The sequence below is a fragment of the Protomyctophum bolini genome, assembly GCF_963924005.1.
Source record: "Protomyctophum bolini genome assembly, chromosome: 8".
Lineage (NCBI taxonomy): Eukaryota > Metazoa > Chordata > Actinopteri > Myctophiformes > Myctophidae > Protomyctophum > Protomyctophum bolini.
The window spans coordinates 10,198,013-10,204,387 of NC_137869.1; positions in this window are offsets into that span (position 1 = coordinate 10,198,013).

Below are 6,375 nucleotides of genomic sequence, written 5' to 3' on the forward strand. Positions count from 1 at the left end.
TGTAAATGACAACACAAAAACTAAGGCACTGTTACTGGCAACTAAGTACTGTGTCGTACTTCTGGTTTACCGGAACGGGGTGCAACTCCCTGCAGTGCCCTGCTCAATTTGTTGTATTTACATGGTTCATTGGTCCATGGCATTGCAATTTCCGCAATTTTCAATTTCCGCAATTTGCAATTTCCGTAATTTCCGCAATTTCCATTTCCGCAATTTCCCCAATTACCATTTCCGCAATTCCTCAATTTCTGCAATTACAATTTCCGCAATTTCACAATTTCCGCAATTTCCATTTCCGCAAAAGATGGGTTATAGCCCATGTTTTTTGAAATTTTGAAAAAAAAAGTTATCCTCGTTTCTCATCATTTTGGACCGTGGGCTATAGCCCATATCGTACGGCATACTATAGCACGCCGTTTTTCATCATTTTTGAGGATTTGAAAAAAATGAAAAATGAAAAAAACGGTGGGTTATAGCCCATGTTTTTTGAAATTTTGAAAAAAAAAGTTAGCCTCGTTTCTCATCATTTTGGACCGTGGGCTATAGCCCATATCGTACGGCATACTATGGCACGCCGTTTTTCATCATTTTTGAGGATTTGAAAAAAATGAAAAAAACGGTGGGTTATAGCCCATGTTTTTTGAAATTTTGAAAAAAAAAGTTAGCCTCGTTTCTCATCATTTTGGACCGTGGGCTATAACCCATATCGTACGGCATACTATGGCACGCCGTTTTTCATCATTTTTGAGGATTTGAAAAAAATGAAAAATAAAAAAAACGGTGGGTTATAGCCCATGTTTTTTGAAATTTTGAAAAAAAAAGTTAGCCTCGTTTCTCATCATTTTGGACCGTGGGCTATAGCCCATATCGTACGGCATACTATGGCACGCCGTTTTTCATCATTTTTGAGGATTTGAAAAAAATGAAAAATGAAAAAAACGGTGGGTTATAGCCCATGTTTTTTGAAATTTTGAAAAAAAAAGTTAGCCTCGTTTCTCATCATTTTGGACCGTGGGCTATAGCCCATATCGTACGGCATACTATGGCACGCCGTTTTTCATCATTTTTGAGGATTTGAAAAAAATGAAAAATGAAAAAAACGGTGGGTTATAGCCCATGTTTTTTGAAATTTTGAAAAAAATAGTTAGCCTCGTTTCTCATCATTTTGGACCGTGGGCTATAGCCCATATCGTACGGCATACTATGGCACGCCGTTTTTGATCATTTTTGAGGATTTAAAAAAAATGAAAAATGAAAAAAACGGTGGGTTATAGCCCATATTTTTGGAAATTTTGAAAAAAAAAGTTAGCCTCGTTTCTCATCATTTTGGACCGTGGGCTATAGCCCATATCGTACGGCATACTATGGCACGCCGTTTTTCATCATTTTTGAGGATTTGAAAAAAATGAAAAATGAAAAAAACGGTGGGTTATAGCCCATGTTTTTTGAAATTTTGAAAAAAAAAGTTAGCCTCGTTTCTCATCATTTTGGACCGTGGGCTATAGCCCATATCGTATGGCATACTATGGCACGCCGTTTTTCATCATTTTTGAGGATTTGAAAAAAATGAAAAATGAAAAAAACGGTGGGTTATAGCCCATGTTTTTTGAAATTTTGAAAAAAAAAGTTAGCCTTGTTTCTCATCATTTTGGACAGTGGGCTATAGCCCATATCGTACGGCATACTATGGCACGCCGTTTTTCATCATTTTTGAGGATTTGAAAAAAATGAAAAATGAAAAAAACGGTGGGTTATAGCCCATGTTTTTTTAAATTTTGAAAAAAAAAGTTAGCCTCGTTTCTCATCATTTTGGACCGTGGGCTATAGCCCATATCGTACGGCATACTATGGCACGCCGTTTTTCATCATTTTTGAGGATTTGAAAAAAATTAAAAATGAAAAAAACGGTGGGTTATAGCCCATGTTTTTTGAAATTTTGAAAAAAAAAGTTAGCCTCGTTTCTCATCATTTTGGACCGTGGGCTATAGCCCATATCGTACGGCATACTATGGCACGCCGTTTTTCATCATTTTTGAGGATTTGAAAAAAATGAAAAATGAAAAAAACGGTGGGTTATAGCCCATGTTTTTTGAAATTTTGAAAAAAAAAGTTAGCCTCGTTTCTCATAATTTTGGACCGTGGGCTATAGCCCATATCGTACGGCATACTATGGCACGCCGTTTTTCATCATTTTTGAGGATTTGAAAAAAAAGAAAAATAAAAAAAACGGTGGGTTATAGCCCATGTTTTTTGAAATTTTGAAAAAAAAAGTTAGCCTCGTTTCTCATCATTTTGGACCGTGGGCTATAGCCCATATCGTACGGCATACTATGGCACGCCGTTTTTCATCATTTTTGAGGATTTGAAAAAAATGAAAAATGAAAAAAACGGTGGGTTATAGCCCATGTTTTTTGAATTTTTGAAAAAAAAAGTTAGCCTCGTTTCTCATCATTTTGGACCGTGGGCTATAGCCCATATCGTACGGCATACTATGGTACGCCGTTTTTCATCATTTTTGAGGATTTGAAAAAAATGAAAAATGAAAAAAACGGTGGGTTATAGCCCATGTTTTTTTTAATTTTGAAAAAAAAAGTTAGCCTCGTTTCTCATCATTTTGGACCGTGGGCTATAGCCCATATCGTACGGCATACTATGGCACGCCGTTTTTCATCATTTTTGAGGATTTGAAAAAAATGAAAAATGAAAAAAACGGTGGGTTATAGCCCATGTTTTTTGAAATTTTGAAAAAAAAAGTTAGCCTCGTTTCTCATCATTTTGGACCGTGGGCTATAGCCCATATCGTACGGCATACTATGGCACGCCGTTTTTCATCATTTTTGAGGATTTGAAAAAAATGAAAAATGAAAAAAACGGTGGCTTATAGCCCATGTTTTTTGAAATTTTGAAAAAAAAAGTTAGCCTCGTTTCTCATCATTTTGGACCGTGGGCTATAGCCCATATCGTACGGCATACTATGGCACGCCGTTTTTCATCATTTTTGAGGATTTGAAAAAAATGAAAAATGAAAAAAACGGTGGGTTATAGCCCATGTTTTTTGAAATTTTGAAAAAAAAAAGTTAGCCTCGTTTCTCATCATTTTGGACCGTGGGCTATAGCCCATATCGTACGGCATACTATGGCACGCCGTTTTTCATCATTTTTGAGGATTTGAAAAAAATGAAAAATGAAAAAAACGGTGGCTTATAGCCCATGTTTTTTGAAATTTTGAAAAAAAAAGTTAGCCTCGTTTCTCATCATTTTGGACCGTGGGCTATAGCCCATATCGTACGGCATACTATGGCACGCCGTTTTTCATCATTTTTGAGGATTTGAAAAAAATGAAAAATGAAAAAAACGGTGGGTTATAGCCCATGTTTTTTGAAATTTTGAAAAAAATAGTTAGCCTCGTTTCTCATCATTTTGGACCTTGGGCTATAGCCCATATCGTACGGCATACTATGGCACGCCGTTTTTCATCATTTTTGAGGATTTGAAAAAAATGAAAAATGAAAAAAACGGTGGGTTATAGCCCATGTTTTTTGAAATTTTGAAAAAAAAAGTTAGCCTCGTTTCTCATCATTTTGGACCGTGGGCTATAGCCCATATCGTACGGCATACTATGGCACGCCGTTTTTCATCATTTTTGAGGATTTGAAAAAAATGAAAAATGAAAAAAACGGTGGGTTATAGCCCATGTTTTTTTAAATTTTGAAAAAAAAAGTTAGCCTCGTTTCTCATCATTTTGGACCGTGGGCTATAGCCCATATCGTACGGCATACTATGGCACGCCGTTTTTCATCATTTTTGAGGATTTGAAAAAAATGAAAAATGAAAAAAACGGTGGGTTATAGCCCATGTTTTTTGAAATTTTGAAAAAATAAGTTAGCCTCGTTTCTCATCATTTTGGACCGTGGGCTATAGCCCATATCGTACGGCATACTATGGCACGCCGTTTTTCATCATTTTTGAGGATTTGAAAAAAATGAAAAATGAAAAAAACGGTGGGTTATAGCCCATGTTTTTTGAAATTTTGAAAAAAAAAGTTAGCCTCGTTTCTCATCATTTTGGACCGTGGGCTATAGCCCATATCGTACGGCATACTATGGCACGCCGTTTTTCATCATTTGTGAGGATTTGAAAAAAATGAAAAATGAAAAAAACGGTGGGTTATAGCCCATGTTTTTTTAAATTTTGAAAAAAAAAGTTAGCCTCGTTTCTCATCATTTTGGACCGTGGGCTATAGCCCATATCGTACGGCATACTATGGCACGCCGTTTTTCATCATTTTTGAGGATTTGAAAAAAATGAAAAATGAAAAAAAACGGTGGGTTATAGCCCATGTTTTTTGAAATTTTGAAAAAAAAAGTTAGCCTCGTTTCTCATCATTTTGGACCGTGGGCTATAGCCCATATCGTACGGCATACTATGGCACGCCGTTTTTCATCATTTTTGAGGATTTAAAAAAAATGAAAAATGAAAAAAACGGTGGGTTATAGCCCATGTTTTTTGAAATTTTGGAAAAAAAAGTTAGCCTCGTTTCTCATCATTTTGGACCGTGGGCTATAGCCCATATCGTACGGCATACTATGGCACGCCGTTTTTCATCATTTTTGAGGATTTGAAAAAAATGAAAAATGAAAAAAACGGTGGGTTATAGCCCATGTTTTTTTTAATTTTGAAAAAAAAAGTTAGCCTCGTTTCTCATCATTTTGGACCGTGGGCTATAGCCCATATCGTACGGCATACTATGGCACGCCGTTTTTCATCATTTTTGAGGATTTGAAAAAAATGAAAAATGAAAAAAACGGTGGGTTATAGCCCATGTTTTTAGAAATTTTGAAAAAATAAGTTAGCCTCGTTTCTCATCATTTTGGACCGTGGGCTATAGCCCATATCGTACGGCATACTATGGCACGCCGTTTTTCATCATTTTTGAGGATTTGAAATAAATGAAAAATGAAAAAAACGGTGGGTTATAGCCCATGTTTTTTGAAATTTTGAAAAAAAAAGTTAGCCTCGTTTCTCATCATTTTGGACCGTGGGCTATAGCCCATATCGTACGGCATACTATGGCACGCCGTTTTTCATCATTTTTGAGGATTTGAAAAAAATGAAAAATGAAAAAAACGGTGGGTTATAGCCCATGTTTTTTTAAATTTTGAAAAAAATAGTTAGCCTCGTTTCTCATCATTTTGGACCTTGGGCTATAGCCCATATCGTACGGCATACTATGGCACGCCGTTTTTCATCATTTTTGAGGATTTGAAAAAAATGAAAAATGAAAAAAACGGTGGGTTATAGCCCATGTTTTTTGAAATTTTGAAAAAAAAAGTTAGCCTCGTTTCTCATAATTTTGGACCGTGGGCTATAGCCCATATCGTACGGCATACTATGGCACGCCGTTTTTCATCATTTTTGAGGATTTGAAAAAAATGAAAAATGAAAAAAACGGTGGGTTATAGCCCATGTTTTTTTTAATTTTGAAAAAAAAAGTTAGCCTCGTTTCTCATCATTTTGGACCGTGGGCTATAGCCCATATCGTACGGCATACTATGGCACGCCGTTTTTCATCATTTTTGAGGATTTGAAAAAAATTAAAAATTAAAAAAACGGTGGGTTATAGCCCATGTTTTTTGAAATTTTGAAAAAAAAAGTTAGCCTCGTTTCTCATCATTTTGGACCGTGGGCTATAGCCCATATCGTACGGCATACTAGGGCACGCCGTTTTTCATCATTTTTGAGGATTTGAAAAAATGAAAAATGAAAAAAACGGTGGGTTATAGCCCATGTTTTTTGAAATTTTGAAAAAAAAAGTTAGCCTCGTTTCTCATCATTTTGGACCGTGGGCTATAGCCCATATCGTACGGCATACTATGGCACGCCGTTTTTCATCATTTTTGAGGATTTGAAAAAAATGAAAAATGAAAAATACGGTGGGTTATAGCCCATGTTTTTTGAAATTTTGAAAAAAAAAGTTAGCCTCGTTTCTCATCATTTTGGACCGTGGGCTATAGCCCATATCGTACGGCATACTATGGCACGCCGTTTTTCATCATTTTTGAGGATTTGAAAAAAATGAAAAATGAAAAAAACGGTGGGTTATAGCCCATGTTTTTTGAAATTTTGAAAAAAAAAGTTAGCCTCGTTTCTCATCATTTTGGACCGTGGGCTATAGCCCATATCGTACGGCATACTATGGCACGCCGTTTTTCATCATTTTTGAGGATTTGAAAAAAATGAAAAATGAAAAAAACGGTGGGTTATAGCCCATGTTTTTTGAAATTTTGAAAAAAAAAGTTAGCCTCGTTTCTCATCATTTTGGACCGTGGGCTATAGCCCATATCGTACGGCATACTATGGCACGCCGTTTTTCAT